The 27,944-nt window shown below is 43.7% G+C and overlaps 1 protein-coding gene across 1 annotated transcript in view; it reads right to left on the bottom strand.

The window, feature by feature from the left end:
* LOC144817802 (uncharacterized) overlaps window positions 1–18,857 on the bottom strand; it is a 211,864-nt gene extending 193,007 nt beyond the window's left edge. Inside the window, exon 1 of the mRNA XM_078674630.1 lies at window positions 18,660–18,857. The gene's annotated coding sequence lies outside the window, so the exon portion shown is untranslated. The remainder of the gene's footprint in view (window positions 1–18,659) is intronic.
* Between the last annotated feature and the right edge of the window lie 9,087 nt (window positions 18,858–27,944).

Genomic DNA, 27,944 nt, shown 5'->3' with positions numbered 1-27,944 from the left:
TGCCGACCACACCAGAGGGTTGTAGATAGTCCTGCCTGAAACTGCCGAAGCGCTCTATCTCCCCTCCCACCATTTTAACCAAGGGAGTCAGCCACGTTAATAAAAATCCTTGTGGACTGACCAACCTTTTTTATCACCACCACCTTCTCACGACTACACCTTTTTGCCCTCTCACACGCATGCACCATATGGCAGAAACAAAAGATCTCCGCTAAAGAGCCCCTTCGCGGGTGCCCGTCGGACATTGCAGCGCCAGTCTGACGAGGAGCAGGACCCATATGATGAAGCATGACACATAGCTTGCTGGGTGTGTGAGGGTTCTAGTTCCCAAGAGGGGCTTCCCCCTCTTTCCCTCCCCCTCTTGGTTTTCCCTATACACATTCACACCCCTCCATCTCAGCCTTTCTGGGGAACTTTGTGCTTAATTTTGCTTAACTATGGCTGCGTCCAAACTGAGGTAGCATAGTGAGTAAAAGAAAGATGTATTAAACCCAGATCCCTTGACTGGTAATGAGTGGTTGAAGAGTTTCAGCTCTCCGTCCATCGTCTTTTCTATGGCTTTTTGACAAATCCAACGGGTTTGCTTTACATATGTGGATGTGCTGACTCCTTGATAAAGCCAATAGGCTGGCCCCTTTTTTTTTGCTGGTTTTCTAAACGTTTGACAAAGCTAGTTGGTCTGCCTTAATTAAAATGGCACGCTTTATATTGTTGCATGAAATATTTAGCTGCAGGGGCTGTTGGGCGCATGGTCTTTGGCCATGGGCAACACAGGTTTACACGCATGTAGGGGAATGGACACAAAGCCTGGCCTGCACCCAACCCCACATGGTGCACAATGATAGACATCATTCTTTATGCTAACAATCAAATTGCAGTTCCCCAAAAACATTTTTAACATGATGTTATACTTAGAAATGCAAATCATTTTTAACTTTTCATTAACAAAAACCGTAGAAATTCACTGAAAAAAATAATTGTTAAAGGGACATTATGGTTAGATGAAAATGTCAGTGAAAACAAACCATTTTGAATTAATAGAACCACTGCAACACACTTGTTATTGTTATCTCAATTAACTACAGCTCATGCCCTAAAGTAACTATAACTATAACGTAAGTCCTCGCCATGCACTGCTATTGCCGCTAATAATGACAACCTTTCATCTTTACTTTTTTATTGGTATGGCACCAGGGATGGGATCCACTGTGCCTAATAAGGCTTGTGGTAAGGGCTTCATAGTCCCCACCTCTTTTTTATTATGTTGTCCTCAGGAAGATGGGATTCCTGAAGCCCAGCCCTATGCTGCGCATAGAAAAGGCTATGCATGGTGTGGTTTGGCAGCTTGCGAGGGTTTTGGCTACAGTGCCTGCTGGTAGGCCAAGCGTTGTGATCAACCCATGCTGTACACAGTGCTTCTCTGTACTGTCTGACCTCAGGAAGCTTGACTGACTTCCATATGCTACCTTATTCCACCATCGCTTTTTGCACCACAAACATTGTTGCAGGGTTTCTGTACTCACACAGAACTGTGCACAGAGGAGTGGAACCTCGGCAAATTAGGGTGTCCCAAAACTTACCTTAGCAACCAACTCACCCCTTACCGAGCTAGCTACAGTGTCTCATTGGACATATCAAACACCCAATGTTTAGACAAACCAGAACATGAACTTACAGTACCTCAGGGTACGTGGGACTCATGAACACTCTTTCGTTATATTATCATTACAAACCAGAACATGGAGTAAAGAAGACACATGTGCATTTGAAATGTTTATTTACTAATGCCGTCTTCTCAGGCGCAGTATCTTTGATAATACAAGTATACTTATTATCAGTAGCAAAATTATCAGCATAGTTACTAAGACATAAAAAGCGAATGGTGACAGCATGTTAACATGCTGTAATGAATAAGAGTTAACAACACTTATATCTCACCCTCCCTAACACATATATTATATTATTATCTAAGAAGGTCTCTTTGGGTTGTTTTAGGGCGGGCCCATACCTTAGTGTCCTAGCATGAAGGAATCACATCAGCATACACCAGCTCTCTCTGCATGTGCACCGCATCAAGTGTGTTAACCATTCTCGTGCAAAGCAATATCAATCCCGCCTCAAGCCCAAGTTGGCAAAGGCTGCACTTGTGTTATGACTATGAAGGCGTGGAGATCAGACCTCATAACAATTCCATATCGTGTTGCTCCTGAAACTTCAGCACTCTCCGTGCAGACATGGTTTATTAAACAAAACTGATATCAGAGCAATAACATATTATTCTCACATACACCACGGCAAACCACTAGGTTGAAAGTTAAGTCAACAATTAAGGGTCGTGTGCAGAAGTTGCAAGAAAGGAAAAATGGCGTTTAAATCTCAAATGCACCTATGCTAACTTAACACGATATAAGGATATATAGGAGCTATACAACACCCCCCCATGATCCGAGAACGGACTAAATAAGGTAACAGAAGTGCCATCACATGAGAGCAGAATCCATTTATAAACGAGCATGAATAAAAATTCAATTATAAAAACTAATGCTAAAAAATAGCCAATATAATGTGGCTCAAGGCAATAGGCAAGCAAAAATAAAATGTCTTGACCAAAAGTCAATAAAATCAAGGAAATGCTATCAATCAGCATGTCAATTTGAGGCAGCGTCTATGATAAGACTGTATATGAAAAGTAAGCTGCAACAGCCTCCAGGAGGAAGTCACTGTCCTCATCCGAAAACAGTTCAGCCATCCAATTTAAAAGATGAAAGGAACATACGTGATCCTCCAGCACCGGATCCTCTATAACCATCAGAGGACAGCTCGGTGGGTTCTCAAGAAAACATAGTTCCAAGAAATTTTGCGCTGCCGACAACACATCCCAGGGACCCATTAGTCCATGTGCCACCGCCAAGGCCATAATCCTTTCGTCAGAACAAACCAACTCGTGAGCAATGATAGGACTCATCAGTTGATCAAAATCGACGTCAGAAGATACTGGTCCGCAGAGACACAAATCAATGGCCCAAAGGAAATCACAGGTCAGACAGCGAAATACAGGCTGGACACAGGTGAAATAGGAGAACCGAAAAGATAATCCAAACGCCGTGCTTAGAGTCGCTAACGGCAGTGCGCCATAGTAATCAAGCATGCGGTTGCGAAACCGCGTCAGTAGTAGCTGTGCGTGGTCTTGCACAGGAAGGGCATCCATATTTAAAAAGGCAGAAAACCACCAATGCGCCAGCCGCTAATGCAAGCAAAAACGGGAACCCTCCAAATAAGGATGAAAAAATAGAATGGAAGAAGGCAGGGATGACTCCAAAAATCTTCTCAAAGGAAGTCACGAGACCACCGCTAACAACTTTAAAAAAATGTGCTAGGCCCGTTGTGGAGGATGCGTTAAAGATAGAACGGACCATGGCTCCGAAATGCAAAGGCAAATCAGTGTTTAAAAGAGCCTGAACCTCCGTACGGGTGTTAGCAATGTGAAGCACGAAAGTTTCACGGGCCGAGCTCAAGGCCACCTCTTTCTGGGACAATAGAGCTCTTATTCTAGCCATGCCGATGAATTCTGCTCCCAAGGTCGGTATCTGTGGCCAAATGGAAGACTCCCTATGTTCACGTGTGGGAGGATAAAGAACATTTCTGCAGCAAATAACTCGCTCACTAACCGTTACTATGAAAGCTATACCTTTAATTAAACCACAACAGTTTTCATTATTGAGCATTAAATAACTACCATTCTCTAACAATTTAAACGTGGGGATGATAGCAGGAACTGGCGTGCCCTGTAAAACGCAAGCCATATTCGGTCTGTCCTTGTTACATGAACCGTGTAACTGTATGTGTCTACACATTAAAGAATGATCTGGCGTCTCAGTACACTCATCCCCTGTTAGATAAACCTCTTGTTCATCCTTGAAACATCTGTATGTGTATGGGAGTGACCAGACCTCATGAAGAAAACCGCTACCTAAGGGTTCAAAACGACCTATTGGCACATATTTCATACAATTTGAAAACTTATATAAAGCAAAAGGCAGCGTTATTAAACCGTGGATAAGCCACGTCGCAGCAGTGGTCTCTGCCACAGAAAAAGGTAAAGATTCCAATCTTTCAATATGGAGCATAGAAAAGGAAGCATCACGCATTGAAAGCAAGCGTTGTTTGTCTGTCAAATTAAATGGTGCAAATAAAGAGGAAACGTTCATGTATCCCCAGGGAACTTTACCCATTTTTAGAGTCTGTAGTGTCCATGCAAACTGCATGATTGAACGTAATTGATTTTGTCCATGGTATAATACAGACACTTCATCATGCACAATATCAACAACAGACGACACAATATTATCTAATGTGTAAATTCTAGAGGAAAGCACGTTAATGCTATTGTCAACAACTGCAAGAACTTTCTCAAGATTTGCTTGATCAATAGCCCTAAGGCGTGAAGCAGCCTCAATTTGTGAGAGTTTCCAAATTTCATTGTAAACACCATATAACCAGCGTTTCGACCTGCCACTAGCTGGGCCCTTAATGAAATCATTCAAATCCACGTCTGCATTCAGTTTGGAAAGGTGATACTTAACCGCAGGTAAAGTTGAATGTTTCAGCCAAGCTTGACACAACTTGCCCACTGAGTAAGAGGTGACAGTATGACTCAAATCAAAACGGGGATCAGATCTGACAGTCTTAAAACCGTCAGTTATGTTTAAAAATCTCTTTTGGCAAGAATCAGCACTACGGTGCCAAAGCAGCCAACCCTTGGGATTCATACTGGAAATGTTAAAGGAGGAATTCAGAAGCAGAGCCTGTATATCTCTAATGGACAATTCAGTAAAATTACTCCAATTCTCATATTCCTCCAACTCCGGGAAAGACGGGGTGTTTAACCTTTTAGATGTAGCCAATCCAAAGCACGTGGTCTGGGAAATGGTTTCATTTAAAAACCACATATGATTTGGGATGAGACATGCACGGTGCAAAGCCTCAGTGCCTTGTACCTGCCAGGCCCTTGAGCCCCAAACTGATTTAAGGTCTATGGTATCCTTCCATAATTCATACCCTCCAGTAACTAATTGATCCAGGAAGGCCTTTGAATATAACAATTTTGTATTTGTAAGTCGAACCTTGGACAGTGGCTGTTTGTGAAATTTAAAATAAAAGGACTCGGGATTGGACTGATTAAAGTCAGTGAAATAAGTATACTTTTTAAGAAATGTTTCTGAACTCCCTTGTGTTGGTGCTGGGCAATGTTCCCACTGAGTAAAATTAACCGCATCCCTTCGGGAAGATGTCTTGTGTAAGAAGTGATTGCCATAATGTTGGTAACAGAACAATTCACCATAATTAGCAGATTCTAAATATAAATCCTCAGCATCAAAAGCAGCATAATATTTCAAATCAGAAAACAAACTTTCCACAGCATTAACATCCCAATCATCAGAACGAATGTTTTGTTTCACCACATCCCCCATATTAACTCTTAGTACATTAGGGACATTAACGACTTCCGTTGGACCATGAATCTGAAAACGAACTGCATCCCACGCGATTCCATCCAGAACAGGCCACGCTGTGATGTTAACCAAAGTCAAGTCTCTTTTTAATCTGTGTGTAGAATGTGAAGAGGAAAGCGGGGCCAAAGTTCCATTCAAATGAGTAATGCAAGTTCTCTCCTCGACATAGTGTCCATTCATAATCCGAAAAAAATAAAACACAAAACCAATTGACATAAAAAGGTAAACTGAAAAAAGGACCAGCCAAATGAATATCCAAGGAGGTATCAAAAAATGTTTTTTAAACAGGCTAGCATATACTGCAATTTTAGAGGGTTTTTTCGAGGCAAGGGAAGCAGAGTCAAATGAAAATCTGGATTCCGTGGCTAAACGAGCTTGCAGGTCAGGCATGGACAAATCAGTGGGGTATGTATAGTCTGTCTCATCAAGGTTAGTTCCTGGTAAATTAATCAATAATGGACTGGAAACAGCAGGTAATTCGATGGCCACCTCAGGTTCATTATTAGAAGCAGAGGGCATAATTGAATTTCTCACAATGGAAGGACAGGAAACAGCCGGTGTCATGCTAAGAAGAATCGGCCACTCTGTGTATCTTGACATTGTCAATAGAAATAAACCTGTTTTCCTTACGACCTGGAAGTGGTGGTAAAATGACTGTTCTTGTGCCCTTCACTCCAAGCACTGGGACCGGAGCTCGATAGGAGGGACCAAACACTTTCTTGTTGTTGATCTTCTCTCGAACCAGTTCTCCAACCTGGGGTAGCCAGCCAACTACCGGGATCTGCAACGCATCATCCGATGTGGAGGGCAAATGTTCCTTTGCAAGAGTGTCTCTCGTCTTTTGTAGATTCTGTAAAACATTGCAATGTTCATCTGCGTCAAAGGAAGTGGCGCGAACCACCGAGTCTAGACCGTCAAGGTCAGGGACGAACATTTTGAAGCCAAAGAGCATTTCGTATGGGGTCCGCCCACCCAGAGACCTTCTAGGGAGATTATTAAGAGCACGCTGCACGCCATAGAGGTGAGCCAGCCAGTTTCTGCCAGTGCCTATAACCCGGGCTGTCAAAGATTGCTTTAAATCACGGTTCATTCGTTCAACTACACTATTACCCTCGGGTCTGTAGGGTGACGAAAACTTGACTTGGACCCCCATCGAAGTCATGGCATCCTTATACGCCTTAGAGGCGAAAGCCGGACCCTGATCCGAATGGAAGGTACCACAGGCAAAAATCCCTATAAAGATACGCAAATCTCTGATGACAGTCCGGGAATCAGCGCTGCGATGTGGCCATACCCAAACAAAGCGTGTGCATGAGTCAACTGCTACTAAGATGTATTTATACGCAGTATCAGATGAAAATGGACCGCAGTGATCTAAATAAACACAGCCTAGTGGTTTATTAGAAATGTACAACTGAGTCTGAGGCGGACGCGTAGCAGTAGAAGGTTTAATCTGCTGGCATATGTCACAAAGAAGGACATAATCACGCGTCTGTTTGTACAGTCCCCGCCACCAGAAACGTTGTTGTAGTTGCGCTACAGTGGCTGAGACGCCCGCATGCGCAGACGCCACACCTTCATGAGCCGCTGTAATCAAGTCTGTTCTGCGATCCGTGTTGGGAATCAGCCGTTCCCCAACATCAGGAATTGTCACAAAAGGAACCTTTTCGGGACTTAAGTGGTATTTATACTTCGAAGGGAATCCTGAAGGATGTTTACTTCCCTTCTCAGAGGCAGCAACCGCTGCCAAGATGTCGCCATCAATCTTGGTCTTAGACCTAGTAACTGCTGCAACTAAGTATGTAGATACTGCTGATTTCGCCGCTTCATCAGCAAGCGAGTTGCCAAGAGCGTGTACTCCCACGCGCTGATGACCGAGAGTATGAATCACATAAACGAGTGGCAACATAGCCTTAAGCTCTGCCACTCGAACCCAGATCATTTTATGTTTTATTGTGCTACCCTTGGAATCACGAAAGTCATTTTGAATCCAAAAGAACAAGTTTTCATTGTAAGACTGGACACAGTAGTAAGAATCACTTACAATTAGAGTAGTAACACTTGGATCTGCGTACTCCAAAGCTAGTAATAGAGCACGAAGCTCTGCCAATTGTGCAGTGCAATCGCCCAGGGGCAACGTGTGTACCTCCCTGGAAATGAACTCGTCATTCAACATAGCACCGACCACAATGGCGCATGCGGAAACGTAGGCATGTTTAGAGCCATGCGCAACCTGCGCCGACCCATCAGTGTAAATGATGCAATGGAAGTCCTCCAAAGGTCGCATCGCCAGAGGAGCAGGATGAACGAATTCATACTGCAAGTACTCCTGTGACCGTAAGGAGGCGTCAAAAATAAACATGACATCTGCGGATGACAATGACGCAGCCCACTGAATCCACCGAGGGTGCAAAGCCTTTGAATTTGGTACACTGGCTTTCGTGACTGCCTCTAAATGAGGACAGGGTGTTACCACTAGCATGCGTTTCCCCTGTGACAGAGCACGTTCTTTTAGAATTGCCATCTGTACAGCAGTTAAAACCTTTTCTATGGTGGGAAACCGCATCTCAGCCGAGGTGTACAAGTGTGACTTGTAAGCAATAGGTACTGTGTCACCTTCATTAAAAGTGAGGTATGTGAAACCCACCGTCCCAGGAATTATTCTTATGACCAGGTTGGTGTGGTTATCACGAGTCAGTAAATATTTAGAAGCGAGCAGATCAGCCTGCAAGGATTGCAAAGTGGCTGAATGCTCAGGCAGCCAGCATGATTTTGAGAAAGTTGGTTGTATCAAAGCATACAGAGGCTTGACACGCTGGGCATATTCCGGAATGTAAGTTCTGCCGAAATTCAAAAAGCCCAGTAAGGATTGTAATTTCTTCAGTGTTGTTGGTGCGCGCAATTGTGCGCACTTCTCCAAGAAGTGAGGAGCCAAACCTCTACCTTCATTGTTGAGCTCATAGCCCAAAAACAACACTGTGTGTTCAGCAATGTGCGATTTTGCAAAGTTGAATTTGTAACCCATGTCTGCGAAGTTGCAAACAAGAGAATTTACACGACACAGATGCTCCCAAATATCGTCGTCTGTGAGATATATGTCATCCACATACGAAAAAGCATCCGGGTCGAGAGCCTCCAGAATAGAGACAATTCGAGCGGTAAATACACCAGGACTATTCTTGTAGCCCATTGGAAGACGCCGGAATTGCTTTTGGACTCCAGCGCTTGTAAAACTGGTCCATTGGGAGCTAAAGCTGTCCAGTCTGTGGGCATAAAAACCATTGGATATGTCAAGCGTTGTCTTGAAACGCTTACGCACTAGACTATCCACTAGGGCAGAGCCGTGGGTATTCTGTACTGCACAGTTACGGCAATGCGAGTTCAAATGCCGGTAATCCAAAACCAAACGATATGATCCGTCAGGTTTATTCACAGTGAAAAGGGGATTATTCATCGGTGACACACACGTTTCAATAACTCCCTGATATTCCAATTGTTCAAGGATTTCCGCGACGGAAGATTTTGCTTCACGCCTAATGGGATATTGAGGTTGAGGCGGCGGCTGAGACCGCAACGGAATTTCGTGGCAAGGCGACAATTTATCCCAACCACATTGGTTACGGTACAGAGCCGGCGCGAGAGCCCGAGCCCACTCTTCTGCAAAATGCTGCGCATGCTCTTTCGAGACAGTGTTCGCGAAACTGGGTAGGATTACCTCCTCCCCTCGCGGCGCCGCGAGCACAAAAGGTGGGGGCCAGTCAGCCTCCGAAAGTAAAATATCATATGTAGAAGACAGATTCTCCCAAAATACACCTTTAACGGTACGCTGTATGTCACCTTCAATTAACAGGACAATTTCAAAAAGCCTTTCAGGGGGAGCAAGTCTCGTATCCGCTGTTTCTATCACAACGTAGACATCAGTCGCTGTCACCCTCAGTAGTGGACGCAGCGCCTCTCTGACTATGGTTATCTCCGCCGCGCTGTCCAGCAAGGTCAGAGCCCACGTCAGATTCCGAAGCCGCGTTCTCACTATCTGTGGCATATCGATGCGCTGTTAAGGCTGCGACTTTCTTTTTCGCAAACTGCGGACGCCTAGGCGTAGAATCCTCCTGCTTCACCGCGCCGTCCGTCTGGCGGGACTGACCACGTCCTTGTTGGCCACCACGTCCACGTCCACCCCCTCCTCCTCCACCGGTTTTCGGGGCCGATGTGTCCTGAAAGGAACGAGGAGAGCGTTGATCAGAACCCTGAAAACGATCAGGTGATTTAATCATCGCGCGGTCGCGCAAATCATAAACTTTTTCGGGTGGCGCAGGAGCTTGTATTGCAGGAAAAGTACCCTGAGTCTGCGTTGTCAGCTTCCCCTGTGTCTGTTTTTTAGGCCAATTTTGTTTCTTGGACTTGGGCTGGGCATCTGTTACTGCAGATTGTCCCTGTGGTTGTTTTTTCTCCTTCACTGGAAAATATTTCAGACCTCTACTTGTGCGGCCAATCGTTTTATAAGCGGCCACCACAATCTTTGCTAACTGGCGGGGTTTGTCGGCATCGGGCAGAGCAGCCAAAGCATTCGACACCTGAAAGTTAACTGCATCTCCTTTAACATTGGAGAGAATGAGATCACTAACAATCTCAAAAGAACCACACAGGCGCATACCCAATTCAACTGCTGCCTCTGGACCGTGATCATTCTGAACACGTCGAACGATTTCAGGCAGGGCAGTCATAGACGGGGTGCCGAAGCACCTTGTATAAACTGCCGCAAATGTTTTTCCCCAGCTGTCACAGTCAGCAAGTTCAGGAGTAATATCCTTCGGTAGAGTAATCGTCAACATTCTATGTTTATCAGCAGGAGTAGAATTCGGAAAAACCGCCTCCAGTTGATCAAACTTCTCTGCTAGCCAGAATGGGAAGTCATCGTTGTCAACAGGACGCGCACCAAAAACCGAATTTACCATCACTGGATTGAGACGCATTCCGCCTCGTTCCATGGGAGCGGCCGCACCCCCCTGGGGACCACCAGGAAGATGTCGACCAATGTATTGCACTAAAGCACGAATCACGGAAATGGAAACTACATGTAGCCTGCGAATTTCTGCCAGGGTACAAGCCCCGTGATTCGGGTGCGGGGTAAAGCCACCCAACGCAGGCCAATTAGTACCTGGAATTGAGAGTGGACCTAACCTCGCAGGGGACAAAGAGTGGGGGAGGGCGCCATCAAACCAAACTCGATGCTGCCAATGATCAATAGGTATTTCCAAAGCCCTGTATGGCGTATATTCAGCCGGGACATCCGAGGCGGTGTAGGAGTGGAACAAACCAGAATTAGCGTCCACAGCCGGAAACGTAACCCAAGAGTAAAACAACTCGTAAGGAAACGCCGGATCTGCACTTACCACGAAAATCACAGCCATCCCATCAACTGGGACCTGGTACGTCTGAAGATGGTTGCGTATCGCTACGCGACTATGCTGCGCAATAGCCACCGCTGCCGCCATTACAGAATTGGAAACAAGAAAACACAAAGAACACTTTGTAGCACAACTGGGTAGTAATTCAAAGAAACCGTTTGAGTAAGAATCAAGCTTGAATAAAGACCTATTTCAAAAAATAGGTAGGTTTCACCGACACCCCGTTTTCCGGAAACGGACGTGAAGGGGTTAAGGCATGAACGATAAACTACTCGAGTGTCATGATATAAGACCACCGAACCGTTGGGCGCCATGTTGCAGGGTTTCTGTACTCACACAGAACTGTGCACAGAGGAGTGGAACCTCGGCAAATTAGGGTGTCCCAAAACTTACCTTAGCAACCAACTCACCCCTTACCGAGCTAGCTACAGTGTCTCATTGGACATATCAAACACCCAATGTTTAGACAAACCAGAACATGAACTTACAGTACCTCAGGGTACGTGGGACTCATGAACACTCTTTCGTTATATTATCATTACAAACCAGAACATGGAGTAAAGAAGACACATGTGCATTTGAAATGTTTATTTACTAATGCCGTCTTCTCAGGCGCAGTATCTTTGATAATACAAGTATACTTATTATCAGTAGCAAAATTATCAGCATAGTTACTAAGACATAAAAAGCGAATGGTGACAGCATGTTAACATGCTGTAATGAATAAGAGTTAACAACACTTATATCTCACCCTCCCTAACACATATATTATATTATTATCTAAGAAGGTCTCTTTGGGTTGTTTTAGGGCGGGCCCATACCTTAGTGTCCTAGCATGAAGGAATCACATCAGCATACACCAGCTCTCTCTGCATGTGCACCGCATCAAGTGTGTTAACCATTCTCGTGCAAAGCAATATCAATCCCGCCTCAAGCCCAAGTTGGCAAAGGCTGCACTTGTGTTATGACTATGAAGGCGTGGAGATCAGACCTCATAACAATTCCATATCGTGTTGCTCCTGAAACTTCAGCACTCTCCGTGCAGACATGGTTTATTAAACAAAACTGATATCAGAGCAATAACATATTATTCTCACATACACCACGGCAAACCACTAGGTTGAAAGTTAAGTCAACAATTAAGGGTCGTGTGCAGAAGTTGCAAGAAAGGAAAAATGGCGTTTAAATCTCAAATGCACCTATGCTAACTTAACACGATATAAGGATATATAGGAGCTATACAACAACATAATCATGTAGATATTCCTTTCCATGTAGTTACTGCACCCGTGGGGATTTTGGAAGGGGAGGGGACAGATCCTAGCAAGAAAAGTCCCTTACCCATTGACATAGGGCAGGTACCTAGGCCAAATATTGGTGGGGCTTTTAATAACAAGTCCGCCTCTTTCCAGGAGTAAGGCTTTCTTGAAATGTAGCTGTGTTCAATGTAAAGATGTACAGTGATTAGAGCAATTTTATTCATGGATATGAACTTTGAATGGGCATAGACATTGTTTGTAGAGGTGTCTTCAGGAGCTTTTCTGTGCCTGAAGCTCCTGTGCTTGTGGGGAGACCCTCAAGAGCCTTGTAGTGTGGATAAATATTTCCCTAAATTGCACTGCAAGAGAGCTAGCTACACACATAATATATACTGGTTTAGAGGCTTTTATTTAATAACAATACGCTCATCCTTATATTTGAAATTTTTAATAGAGGCACAAATGCTCAAACTGAATTGGTCACTCTCCATACCCTTAATGCTATCTTAATAGCTTATGCTAGATCTCACCATCTTGTAGTTTAACATTATAACCATCGCCCTGACTTATTATTTGACCAAAGATGAAGATGCATCATAGGGTATACTGTTGTGTAAGTTCCACCAATCAGTATGAACTGCACATTTGCGGAAAGCATAACCTTTCTTCTTTGGACCAGCTAACTTGGAGTGCCACCATTAGCCCCCCTACACCTGAACAGGGAGCGAACAGTTCTTGCAACCACTGAATATGACAACTCTGTTCCCTCAGGCACTGTGGTGACAGAATTCAAACTTTTGCTCAGTCACGTATGCTTTCTTTCACTCAGAGAAATATACAAAGAATACACAGAGGGGAGTTTTTAATATTTATTGAACCATAGTGATTCTTGTATAGGATATATGGAATGCAATGATTAATAGACAGAAGCAGAGCAACGTTATAATGAGTGTCACACAGAGAATAGAAAAAAAGAGTTCCACCATCTTGTTGAGACGGGTTATATATGCAGACATATAAAACATTATAACAATCAAGCGTATGCCTACAATGCTAACCCTAACCTATATGTCTAGGTTGGTAATGTATGGTCTGCCAGGAAAACTCCCATCTGGTTGATCTATACAGGAGCTGCCTTCCACCTAAACTTGAGAACTACCCAGAATTCTCTCCTTCTTTTTTGCATACTTTATGCGTCACTCTATGCCTGCAAGGGATTTGTTTTGACTTATACAGGGTGCTCCCTTGTATCTGGACAAAGCTAAACTTCTCTGAAGAGCAGCAATGACAGCGAAACATGTTTCAGGGGTTGCTTTTCATCATTTCAGGTTGGCTTGGATGGTAGTTTACCTATCCAAAGCTGTAATATTGTGTCTGGAGTGGTAAATGACTTTTTTCATTTTACAGCTTGGCGTGGATAGCACTGTGCTAATCCTTTGCTTAAAGACTTTGCTGTACAAATCGCAAAGGACTTTGTCCATTTCTATCTCGGCGTGGATAGCACTGTGCTAATCCTATGCTTAAAAACTTTGATAGAAAAGCATACATTTGAGGTGTGCAAATTTAGAGTGTCGCTGGTGTTGAGGGTGCTCTATACAGGAGCTGCCTTCCACCTAAACTTGAGAACTACCCAGAGTTCTCTCCTTCTTTTTTGCATAATTTATGCGTCACTCTATGCCTGCAAGGGAATTGGTTTGACTTATACTGGGTGCTCCCTTGTGTCTGGACAAAGCTAAACCTCTCTGAAGAGCTGTAATGACAGCGAAACACGTGTCAGGGGCTGCTTTTATTCATTTCAGGTTGGCTTGGATGGTATTTTACCAATCTAAAGCTGTGATATTGTGCCTGGAGTGGTAAATGGCATTTGTCATTTTACAGCTCGGCGTGGATAGCACTGTGCTAATCCTATGCTTAAAAACTTTGATAGAAAAGCAGACATTTAAGGTGAGCAAATTTAGAGTGTCGCTGGTGTTGAGGGTGCTCTATACAGGAGCTGCCTTCCACATAAACTTGAGAGCTACCCAGAGTTCTCTCCTTCTTTTTTGCATGGTTTTAGAATGAGTTTCCTCTTTCATCGCCATTGCAGCCTTCGCTACCAACATTCTACACGGCTCAAATGTTCACCTTATCTATATTAAATATGTACAACCACTAACATATCTGATTAGGAGCTTTGGGTCTGTTTCTGCACCTATGCTAAAGATACTCAATTGATTTTTAATTTAATGGATGCCCAGTCGATCTCACAATCATTAAGGTAGTCTCTCAGCAATGTTAAGTAATGGATGAATAAAAACTAGCATAGGACCAGCCAGGACAAAACATAAGTTCTAATAGTGGAAAGAAACCTCTCCATCAGCACAGTCTTTGTGGTCCTTTTCCAGCTTTAAGTAATAAGGTTAAAAGTTTTGGAGCCAAAATAGACGTGCAGCCTAAGATGGAACCCAGGGTTCAGAAAGTCTCCTCTTACTGAACTTATCAGATGTGTAAACTCACACGTATCCTTTTCTTCCTTTGTCCTGAAGGTGGAAGAGCAACCATGTCTGCTTTGATTTGAACCAGATTGATTACAATGCCCCAGCATCAGTGCTTAATTTGAGCTATTGGTTTCCGGTGTTCAGCACTGGCATTTAATTGTCATGTCTGGCACTTATTACACACATTTATCTAATTTGGAGATGAGCATGATAACAGTTGTTTATTAAGTAAAGATGCTTCGAAAACAGGGCTGGACTGGCTACCGGGCATTACTAAGTAAACAATGGAAAACCAAATGGTTTTAAAATATGCTTTAAAGCCATTTGTTTTGCTTTGTTTATTTAGAAGCACACGCAGGTCCCCATCAACTAAATCAGCCCCCACCGCAGTGAAATCAGCCCACAGCTTGGCAGCACAACAAAATGCCTGGTAGCCAGTCCAGCCCTGATTAAAAATGACTTATACCTGCCACCCAAGACATTCCTATAGCTTTGGGAGACTGGAATAGGATTAATTGTCTAACTTATAGGCATGTGTCATTGGCAGCGCTGGCAGGGGCAATGGGTGTTAAAAGCTGCAATGGCCTACTGACGAGGGCCCTGGCACTTAATTTTTTTTATAAATTAAGCACTGCCTAGAATTAGTTATAAATAATGGTATGTTACAAGAACTTAATTTAATTCAAACTCAGTTCACTAGATTCAGCAATTTAGCTCCCATTTCGACAGAACAAGATCCACACTGGCACAACTTGACTGGCTTATTACCCCTGTAATAACAGAAAGGAGCTAAGAGGGAAACACGGGTACTTATGGGATAGCCCTCCACTCAATTCGATTCAATAACAAAAAATCCCTGTACCCTGGACGTTAGTTAGCATCCGTCTACCAGACATGAGAACATAATATACTGGAACAATATATTATATAATTCCAGACCCACTCCCTCTCAATTTATGGTTAGGTGTGTATTCTCTAATGTCTTACTGTCCACAACAAACCACTGTTTGTAACTGCAAGCAGGAGATTCCGGGATGGATTCAACTCGACATATCCAATGGTGTCTGCCCCACTGAGACAGTCCATCCACCCACACTTGAAAAGTAAATAAATAAATGAAAACAAAAAATGTGTGGCGGAGAGGAAGGCACCTCACGGGCGAACAACCCTCGGGGAATTTGGCAGATGTTACCAATTCTATGCCCCTTTCTCATCATCGGTTGCCATTCCTTTTCCAAGAAGAAAACAGTGTCTTGGCTTTGCTCACCATTTCACGGATGGTTTTCAACAAGCCCTCAGCCGGATCCCTGTTGAGGGGTCTATAGTTTGTGCGTACACTTAGCAAGCATTGTACCTCTGCGTCATAATCCCGTGTGTTCATGACCACGACCGCGCCCCCTTTATCCGCTGACTTGATAGTCAGCGATGTATTCTGCTCTAGTCCCTTGACTGCCTCCCAATCATTTGTGGTCATATTTGTGTATTTACAATGTTCCTGGGATTTTTCAAAAACTTTAATGTCATGGAGGACCTTCTCCTCAAACACCGCCACTTCTGGACCTACTGCAGCCGCGGGGGGACAGAATGTGGACGGTTTTCTCAGATTGGTGCCTCGAAATGAGTCAGTGGGCCCGATTCACAGAACTAACTTAAGACAAAATCCTAAACTTACTACCATTTTCGTATTCACAGAAGGCACTTACTCATTTTGGTATTCACAGAAGACACTTACTCATTTCGGTATTCACAGAAGTTAGGACTCCTAACTTTAGGACTCCTAAATGCATTCTGTGAATACCGTAAGTCTTAAAACTAGGATTTTTCTCAATTTAGTAGTAGAATTATATAATATATTGTTCCAGTATATTATGTTCTCATGTCTGGTAGACGGATGCTAACTAACGTCCAGGGTACAGGGATTTTTTGTTATTGAATGGCTGCCAGAGGATGCTTTCATGTCTTGAGTATTGGAAACACATGCCTTGTTAAGTCATCACCTGCCTCGCCCCGTACATCTGTAGATATCGTCCCTCGCACTGTCTCAGAGCATCAGGGCCGGCTTTAGCGGCGGTGATGACCCCCCTCAATGACCTTCCTTTTTCATGGATTCCCTCACTACCACCCTCCTACAGTGCCCCTCAAGTCTCTAAAACCACTCTGTATCACAAGCATTTTTCATAGTGCTTCTCATACAAAGCCACAGCATGATGTCTAGCCCTTAACTCCTCATCAAACTTAAGCCAAGCCAAGCCCTCAAACATAAGCTGGCCAACCTAACAACATCCATGGTTTTCCACAGAATCGCACTGCTCTGGAACCTCTCACAAAGCTTGGCAGCATACATGGGGAACACTGCTGCCCACTATCAATATCTGTGGGCACCCTAGGGCATTTATCAATCTCCCTCTCTTCTGCCATGGATCCCGCTCTGCACTTGAATTCTCTATACAATACTTTAAATAGATCTATGAATTACTACACCCCTATTTTCTCTTTTGTGCTCTCAAGTGATTGACCCTTGCCTGGTCCTTACTGTTGTCCATTGTTTTATTGGCATTCCATCATCTTTAGTCAATTTGTCTTTCCCCTTTTCTGATGTCTGATCATCTGACACACATTATACAGAGAAAATTAATAATTTGCCCGTAAATCTGAGCTACTTTATTAAGAGTCAAAACGTTCACCAGACAAAACTCCAATCTCTCTCCAGCAGGCCCATTAATCACCAGAGTCATCTTGACATTTTTTTATTGTTGCCTGAAGAAGGCGGAAGGCGAGGAACGCTTCTCAGTCCGCACTTTTAAATGCACAATATATACGAACACCCGATGTCCATCATGTTCAGCGCCTGGCGCGGTGGCACCGGTCGCACCGGTCGCACTGCCTTTAAGTCGGCAATGCTGAGCATCACACCGCTCACTTGAAAGTACCCGTATCTCTTACACCCTCCCTTGGGGCAGCTAGTGTTAAGCCCTTTCGTACTCGCCCTTCAACTATGTAATTCTGCGGAACTCAGCAATAAAAATGTCCTGTTTCACGTCATTTTCATAAGATTTCTAATTCTTAATTCCTTAACAATGACGCCTAAAGACCCACGGGTGTATATATGAGCGCTTTAGAAATCTAATTTAAGATAGGATGACGTGGCCCGCATTTCAGGATCGGGATTCTCTTTCTTGACCTCTGAGAATAAAGGACTAAGGAGCACTGAAGTCAGGGGTGGCTTCACCATTACTCACAACGCTTAGAAATGGTAAACACTGCTGTATCAATTGATAAGCAAATTTTAACAAGCATTGTTATTCCCGGCAGTCCCGTCTCTCTCTCTTCACAAAAGCCTGATACCTGCACTGTAGCAGAACTACCTAGAATGCCGATGCACCACAGCAGCGACAGAGACGGCAATTCGTGACGAGCAGAAGGAGTTACTAAGAGAAGGGTCTCACATGGACTAGCTCATTAGAGGCTTGTCTGAGCAACAAGAGGTGCAGACGTCACTCCCACCTTCCATCGTTTCTCACCAGGCTAGTCATGGGACGTAGAATCCGCTGTCATGTCACACGCAGACAGGGTAACACTTCAGTGTTTTGTGTCTAGACCGGAATGTGAGGCAGGCCTCACGATGGCGCCGGGTCCTTCTCACCACTGATGTACTAGTGACATGGGGGCAGTGGCAGGGGGTACGGGCCAGCCGAGAACATAACGGCGTTGCAAAGAAGATGACAGTTGGCACAGTGACAACCCGCATATCCTCACACTTCAAAGCACTCCTATGCAAATGAGCGTGGGATTCTGGGACAAGGACATTGGAGAGAGAGTTAAATGAATATGGCTCAGAATCAGAACATCTCACAGAGAGACCCGAGGGCTGCGGGATAAGGCGTCTGCATGAGGAAGAACGACCTTAAACATCTTCACTCAAGTTTCGTGCACGAGTTTTTCAGAACAGTTTGTTAAACAGAGAGACCAAACCTCGTGTCCCTGGGCATGCCTTCTGCTTACCTTCTGTTTAATGACTCGAGGTCCGGTCCCGCATGTGAGCTCAGGAGGGATCTCCCACACTCAGTGAGTGATGGTGGCAGGGCTTTCTCCTGCCTGCTGCTCGCTTCTGTGAGCTCAGGAGGGATCTCCCACACTCCGTGAGTGATGGTGGCAGGGCTTTCTCCTGCCTGCTGCTCGCTTCTGTGAGCTCAGGAGGGATCTCCCACACTCAGTGAGTGATGCTGGGGTAGAGCTCTCTCTAGATAAAGAACCTGCAATGCAAATTAGGGGGGCGGTCTGTAGGAAGGCATCCATCACCAGAAATACACGATCACGAGTGAAGCATCTTGGCAAACAGCTGTCAGCAAAGAATGTTGTTTTATCACTTTGAATTGTGTTCTGTAAGGCCAGGGGGCGTATTATGAGTAGCTCAGATCCAATAATGTCTGTTCGCCTTGTGTACAGAGTAAACACGTCCAAGCTAGTTCTAGCCCTGTGCACTTAGTCATGTTATCTATGGCAGAAACACGTGCACTCTCCGCATGGTGGACATGGTGCTGTAGTAATGTTCATAATAATGTTCATTTGTATTTAATTATTTATTGTCGTAAATAAGAATATATATGCAACCGAGTAGCCGTAAAAATATATTGTACGTAAAAAATAATAGAGTTAGGACTCTTTACAGAGGAAGGGAAATATGCAATGATTTAAAAATGTTTTGGCTTCTTTTCTGTTGTGGAGTATAGCCTACTGATATATGGCAAATCCTGGGCCCAAGCACAAGTCTGTCCCTTCTCCAATCCTTTTAAATTGAAAAGAAAGTGTATTTATGCAAAAGTAGTACAATCATAGAAATGCAGCAATTGAAAAAAGAAAAACAACAGTGGAATACTAAAAGGGAGGAGCGGAAGGAGAAAGGAACTTATGCATAAGTTAAATAAAGATACTTAAATGTCTGATTGTAAATAACAGAAAAGCAGTAGGATAGGAATCAAAAATAAATAATAGACAAGAAAAAATAATGCAATCAGAAATAGAAGTCATGGAGCTTTAAGTACTATTTGTGCTGCAGGCAAAGGGGCAAATGGACAGGATCTTCTGAAAACTTAGTGCCCCATTAGGATGGTGGGCAGATTGCTCCCGCCAGGCCAGGGGTAGACACCGCCAGGGCAGGACTGGGAACAGAAACGAGCCCTCGCAAACTGCTCAGCCAGTGCAGCCGAGCAGTTTGTGAGGGCCGGTTTCGGCCGATTTTGTTACAGGGGGCCAATATTGCCGACACCCGGTAACAAAAACAGCCCCCACCCTAGCTGCCTACCGGGGAAACGCCCGGTGCCTGCTACGGCCAGTCTGGCCCTGGTCACCACCGGCCCGGCGGAGGCAATCTGCCCGCCATCCCTGTAGAAAAGACCCCCGCCATATTATAATGGCCGGGGGGTCCGCTTTTCCGCCTGGTCGACATGTCGACTGGGCGGAAAACGGTTCAGTATGGTGGCGGTGTCTTTCAGACACAGCCAGCCATATTACAATGTGCATTTCTGAATGCCTTTCCCTGGCGGCATTTCTGCAACAGAAAGGCATGCGGAGTCTGCTTGGGGGGCCTGTTACGGGCCCCCATGGACTCTGGGGGGATGCACATGGGGGTACCTATGGTACCCCCTGCCTTTCAAAGAACAACGTAGCAGGCACTGCACGGTGCCTGTCACGTTGTGCTTTGTAAAGCACAGCATGTATTTTTAACATTGCGGCGGGCGGTGCTGAAAGCACCGGCCGCCGCAATGTTAAAAATACAGGATGCGCCCGCCACTGTGGCAGGCGCATCCTAATTGCCTCCACGGGACCCCCACCCTTATGACGGGCAGTCCCTTTTACCATGAGGATGGCGGCCGGGCAAAGTCCGCCCGCCATCCTAATGATGCCCTTGGTGTCCAAAGTTCTTGCTGTTTTCAAACAGGAGATAGAGGTTGCAAATAAGCAGTATCTAATCTATGATTGTAACAAACTGAATACCACCATGCTTTAGACAACAGTTCATAAGAGTTCTTCCAATACTTAGTAATTTGTTGAAAAGAAATTGCTAATAGAAGATCTACTATTTGCACGTTAAATGGAACATTAACCCATACATTAGAAATACATTTAAAATAGATTAAGGAATATTTAAACAAAATATGGAATTGATTGGAGCCGAAACTTGTAGCCATAGAGTGGAAATTTAGGGACAAGTAAATATCAAGGGCCCGATTCACAAAACTAACTTAAGACAAAATCCTAAACTTACTACTTTTGGTATTCACAGAAGGCATTTAGTAGTAGTAAAGTTATTTTTTTATCTCAAGTCTGTCTTAAGTCTGTAGTAAGTTTGTCTTAAGTCTGTCTTAAGTCTGTCTTAAGTCTGTCCTAAGTTTGTCTTAAGTTTGTCTTAAGACTGTCTTAAGGCAGTATTAAGTCTGTCTTAAGTCTGTCTTAAGTGAAACTTAAGACAAAATACTAACTTTACTACTACTAAATGCCTTCTGTGAATACCAACAGTAGTAGGACAGACTTAAGACAGACTTAAGACAGACTTAAGACAAACTTATGACAAACTTAAGACAGATTTAAGACAGACTTAAGTAAAATGTTAACTTTACTACTACTAAATGCCTTCTGTGAATACCAAAAGTAGTAAGTTTAGGATTTTGTCTTAAGTTAGTTCTGAGAATCGGGCCCCAAGTGTTTGAGGTCAGCCTGTTTTGTAGAGCATGCCCAACGAGTGTCCTGGGTATCTGGATTAACCGTGTGATTGAAGAAGAGGTGTTGTAAAAAGTCTATGGTATAGAAAGAACATTGTTTGTGTTGTATTTGCTGCTACAGGAGACTTCCTAATGTTACTCCAAATCTGCTTCAAAGTAGAGAATGGCAAAGTGGTATGAAGATCATTTTCCCAGGCCAGTGCTGTATTCAATTTAGGACGATCATTAGAAGTGCATTGAAGAATTGAATACACAGAAGAAGTTTCCGATTTCTACATTAAAGATTAGTGAGAATAATGGTTGTTGGTGGATTATTAAGAGAAAGGGACTGAAAATGAGTATGCAATTGAACATTTTTATATTTTGTAGGGTCATGAATGTATGACGAGAAGTGGAAGATAGGCCAGAAAGTGTTAGAGCTTGTGAAAAAGAAAAAAAAAAGTGTCATTATTATACAGTTGTTTGACCCTTAGCTCTCCAAGCTAGCCAGTAAGTAGGTCTATTATTTATTTGTATGTGGTGATTATGCCAAATGGTAGTATCCAAAAAAGGTTTTCAGATCTGTAGGGCACCATGAAGTAACACAAACCAGTAATTTACAGGATGCTTGTTTCCGGTCCAGGGAGAATCTGGCTCACCAGTTCGGGCTGAACTACTCACATGAGGAACAGGGTCAATACTGATTTGCATATGGCTGGGTCCAAACTGGGGTGGCGTGGTGAGCAAAAGAACAATTAATTAAACCCAGATCCTTGTGATTAGGGGTGAATGTTTGCATTGATCAGCATTCCATCCATCATTTGTTCCTTTGGCTTTTGCCACTCTAAGTGGGAAGGGTATGACCAGATGTGGGTCCCGAGCTCACTGCGCCACTGAATTCAAACTAGCCTGGCTGATGAGTGGTGGTGCCCCATAACCGGTCCCAGGATGCTTGTTTCTGTCCAGGGAGGATCTTTCTTGGCAGATCGGGCTGGACTGTTTCCATGAAGAACACGGTCAAGACTGATTTGCATATGGCTGGGTCAAAACTGGGGTGGCTTGGTGAGCAAAAGAACAATGGATTAAAACCATATCTTTGTGACTGGGGTGAATGTTTGCATTATCAAGCATTCCATCCATCATTTATTCCTTTTCTTTTTGTCGCCTTAAGTGGGAAGGGTATGCCCAGACGTGGGTGCTGTGCTCACTGCACCACTGGATTCAAACTAGCCTGGCTGATGAGGGGGATGCCCCAAAACCGTTCTCAGTATGCTTATTTCCGGTCCTGGGAGGATCTGTTTTGGCAGATTGGGCTGGACTGTTTCCATGAAGAACAAGGTCAAGAGTGCTCTTTCGCCCCTCTTATTTAATCTCTACATGCAACCCCTTTTAGCCTCCCTCCGTCACACCCCCGTCACCATCTTCAACTATGCGGATGACTTACAGTTAATCTTCCCCATCGACTCCTCCCCTTCTTCCTGTACCAACTTCAAATCTACTATGCTTGCCATCTCTGAGTGGATGCATTTTAGCCAGCTGAAGCTCAATCCCAGCAAGACGGAGTTGGTATTGACAGGAGGGTCTTCCTTTCCCTGGAGCTCTAGTTTTTGGCCCCAATCTCTTGGCCCCCCACCCTGTCCTGTCAATACCGTGAGGAGCCTTGGCGTTATCATCTCTAGTGACTTATCCATGAGACCTCAAATTAACGCCGTCACCTCTGCTTGCTTCTACCATCTGCGCAGAATTTGTAAAATTCCAAGGTTCCTCACTACCGAGGCTCTCACACTTGTCATCATGGCCCTTGTCACCTCCCGTATTGACCAAGCCAACTCCCTGTATGTGGGGATCCCTGCCTACCACCTTCATCGGCTTCAGCTGGTACAAAATCAGGCGGCCAGACTGGTCTTTCAACAGCCTAAGCACCAACACGTCCCTCCCCTGCTGAGCAGACTGCACTGGCACCCAGTAGCCTCTCGATGCATTTTCAAACTGGGCTGTACTGTTTTTAAGTGACTCCTTGCCCTTGCCCCAGCCTTCACTTCCCTCAGCCTCAAGCATCACATTCCCCCAAGGAATCTTCGGTCTTCTACACACAACCTTTTAACCGTCCCCAGGTTCAAACGGAAAAAACATGGTGGCTCCTGTTTCTCCTTTCTTGCCCCCTCAACCTGGAACTCCCTCCCCTCAACTATACGACTCTGCCCCGATTACACCTGCTTTCGTAAACTTCTTTAAACCCATCTCTTCCAGCTAGCCTACGAATAAAACTCACTGTCTATCCTCCCTGCTTTGTCTATGAGCGCCATGAAACCGACTGGTGACCGTGCGCGGTAAAAATCCTTTAAACATAACATAACATAACATAACATAACAGTGATTTACATAAAGCTGGGTCCAAACTGGGGTGGTGTGGTGAGCAAGAGAAAGATGTATTAAACCCAGATCTTTGCATCTGGGGGTGAATGTTTGCATTGTTCAGCATTCCAGCAATCATTTGTTCCTTTTGCTTTTGTCACCCTAAGTGGGAAAGGTACGTGCAGTTGTGGGTCCTGTGCTCACTTCGCCACTGGATTCAAGCTATTCTGGCTGATGGGGGGCGGTGCCTCAAAACGGGTCCCAGGATGCTTGTTTCCAGTCCCTGGAGTCTCTGGCTTGGCATTTAGGGCTAGACTGTTCCATGAGGAACAGAGTCAAGACTGATTTGCACATGGCTTGGTCGAAACTGGGGTGACATGGTGAGCAAAAGAACAATGGATTAAACTCAGATCTTTGTGACTGGTGGTGAATGTTTGCATTGCTCAGCATTCTGTCCATCATTTGTTCCTTATGCTTTTGTCACCCTCTGTGGGAAGTGTTTGCCCATATGTGGGTCCAGTGCCCATTGCTCATTGCCCACTGGATTCAAGCTAGCATGGCTGATGAGGGGTGATGCCCCAAAACCGTTCCCAGGATGCTAGTTTACGATGCAGGGAGGATCTGGCTTGGCAGTCCGGCCTGGACTGTTCACATGAAGAACACGGTCAAGACTGATTTGCGTATGGCAGGGTCCAAACTGGGGGAGTGGTGAGCAAAAGAATGATGGATTAAACCCGGATCTTTATGACTGGGGCTAAATATTTGCATTGTCAAGCATTCCATCCACCATTTACTCCTTTTCTTTTTGTTGCCCTACGTGGGAAGGGAATGCCCAGGTGTGCGTGCCCTGCTGACTGCACCACTGGATTCAAGCTAGCATGACTGATGAAGGGTATTGCCCTGAAACTGGTCCCAGGAAGCTTGATTTCAGTCCGGGGAGGATCTAGCTGGGCAGTTCGGGCTGGACTGTTCTCTTGAGAAACAGGGTCAAAACTAATGTTCATATGGCTGGTCCAAATTGTGGTGGCGTGGTGTGCAAAAGAATGATGGGTTAAACCCAGATCTTGGTGACTGGAGGTGAATGTTTGCATTATTCAGCATTGGGTCCATCATTTGTTCCTTTTTTCTATTTAAATAATTACATGCAAAGCTTTTTATTATTGCAGGCAAAAGACAGTAGAATTGATCAAATTGTCATAAATTATTTAAGTGGAATATTTAACAGGATGTTGGAAATAGTAAAAAGAATAATAGAGACTAATTTTAATGGTGTTTAACCAACCCCACCAAGATAGAAGTATGGGATGCCATCCATTTCTCAATGAAGTGATTTCATGGATATGCACATCTAAATTAATGGCGATGGAAATATTAAGTGACTGAGTGAATTGAAGTCCAAGGTATTTAAGTTTATTAGGTTGCCATTTAAAATTTGAGAAAGATAAGTCATGTTTATAGGTGAATTTGTTTATGGTTGAAATTTCACACTTGTCATTATTTAATTTATATGTAGAAACCAAAGCATAAAATGCAACCTGAGATGAAAATGCAGGAAAGGAAGAATGAGGATTTGATATGAATAGTAAAATATCATCGGCATGTGCAGCTTACTTAATTTGTTGAGCTTTAACTGAAAAACCATCAATAGGTACATTTTGTCTAATTCTAGATAAGAATGGTTCAAGACCTAGACTAAAAAGAAATGGAGAAAGGGACTTACCTGTTTTATTTATCAACTCAAGGTAAAATAGGCAAAGGTGAGGCAATTAGCACAAAAGGCAGCCTAGGGAGACAAGTACACAAGGGATATTAAATTACTGATTTTGGGGCCAAACCCAAACCAATGAATGGTTTGAAATAGAAAAGACCTGGTTATCCGATCAAAACCCTTCTCTGCATCTAAAGCAATGGCTGCTAAGGATTCAGGTAGATCAGCAGACTTTGAGATAAATATCAAAGAACAAATGAGTATTATATATGACTATATTTGTTGGGAGCCTAGGGCACTTAACCATCTCCTGCTCTTCTGCCTTTGATCCATGTTTACATCTGGATTCTCCATACAACAATTTAAAAAGATCTATACATGACTACACCCCAATGTTCTCTCTTGTGTGCTCACAGGTAACTGCCCCTAAGTGAGTTTGCTATGCCCATGTGCACAACCTTGCCTCGTCCTCACTATCGCCCATTGTTTTATCATCTTCCCATCAGCCATCATTGATTTGTCTTCTAATATAGCTGTTAGACTGAAAAATTGTTCACTTTGTGATAGAAAGATGAAAGCTGGTACAAACATTCGTCTTTGTAATAATAATTATATAGGAGCAAGACCCCAAGTTGATCTTGCCTATCACGTTATACAGGCTAATAAAAATTCCAGATGGGTGAAAAATATCAAAAAATAATTTTAATTCTTCCGATTTACATCATATTCGGCACAAAGTTCATGTGTACACCTCAGTGCTTGTCATGTGCATGCTCATGTTGGATTTAGACTGTGATTTAATAAATATAAGACCCAAAATAGACGCCAATATGGAGTAAGGAAAAAGTAACACACACCTATTATTTGCGTCATTTGTGTCCTTACAATGCATATTATGAACATGTGGTAAAGTTTCTATTGTAATTAAACAATACAAGAATATATTAAACCCTGCTAACATTTCTTTAATATGAAACAATGATGATTTAAGTTTGTAAACTGTCTTAATCTTGATATCAGTTTCCCCTGCAAAAGCAAAGGTCTGTGCAGGGGGGCTCGTCTTTGAGCATTTGCACTGATTTTGGCATGTCTTTTTGCACCCACAATAAATAAGTTATTTGCATGCCTTAGATGCCTCCGGAATGGTTGTCAAATATAGTACCATTGCTCCATTAATCAGCTTCCAGCCCCAATCATTTAAATATGGCAGTTCTTGAATGGGCACTAAGGACTGACTACAAGTAGGACCCCCATGGTACACAGATCATGCAAAATGTTGACGAAGAGGGTCTTGTGAGGGTGGGATGTTTTCAATAGTTCTGTTGCCACTTGGAAGCATAAATTGGGGTCCGATGTAGGACAACAAATTGTTACAATCGGTAACGGACGATTTCGGCCGTTACCGACCGGTATTTGGTTTTTGATATGTAGGGGCCTTAAATTTTACAGATTCGGTAAATTTACTGATTCGGTAAAATACCAAATCGGTAAATTTACAGATTCGGTAAATCTAGATGTAGGTGGCACTGAAAACAGTGCCACAGGCCCTTAAGAATTCGTTATTTACCGCGAAATAATATTTTGTGGTAAATAACAAATTCCAGTGTACATGCACATCTGTGCATGTACATCTGTGACACACAGACATGCCCTTAGGGCATGTATGTGTGCAACATGGCACACAAGCCAGAATCAGGGGTGCAACAGGGTGTCAAAGTGACACACTGTCCCCCTTAACAATTCGGTAATTTTACCGAATCGTTATTTACCGATTCGGTAATTGTCATTGATTCCTATGGGCCTCAAGGCCTATAGGAATCAATGGCAATTACCGAATCGGTAAATACCGATTCGGCTAAATCTCATTTACCGAGTATAGAATACCGAATAGGTAAAATTCGGTATTCCAGAGTCGATAAATGAGATTTACCTACATCGGGCCCTTGGTGAGCAACGTTCATTTCATTCACTGCACAGGTGTGTTTATACATTAGTGCAATGAATCGCTTGATATTTCCGAAGTGAACAGTGTTGGAAAGTGGATTATTAGTAGTGATAAGTAGTGAATTACAACTAGCAATAATGCCAAAAACACAATAAAATGTTCAGTAATGATCTCAATAAATTAATCCCTTGCTGGCAACAAGCAGACAAGCTTACCTTAGGAGAAAGATATGTAAAGCATTTAAAATACCAATACATTAAATAAGTAAGACACAACACACAATAAAAATCCACAACTAATTTATAAAAATAGATTGGTTTTAATCTTTAAAATGACACCAAAATGACAAAAATCCAATATAGGGAAACAGAGATATGAATTTTTCGAGAATAAACACTTTCTAGTGCGGAAAAATATATAGCGTCACTTTAGGACATCTGGTCATGCTTGACCGAGTCAAAGTTTGAGGCCAAAGATGATGAAGCCGTGGTCGGATACACTGAGTGGGAGGCCTCAGGCAAAATTTAATTTCAGACTCAGGGCCTGATTACGATGCGGTTAGGAATGGCTCCGGCCCTCTG

This window comes from Lissotriton helveticus, chromosome 2_1 (assembly GCF_964261635.1).
Source record: "Lissotriton helveticus chromosome 2_1, aLisHel1.1, whole genome shotgun sequence".
In the NCBI taxonomy this organism is placed as follows: Eukaryota; Metazoa; Chordata; class Amphibia; order Caudata; family Salamandridae; genus Lissotriton; species Lissotriton helveticus.
Note: the sequence above shows the minus strand (reverse complement) of the source record. Positions and strands in the feature narration are given on the sequence as shown.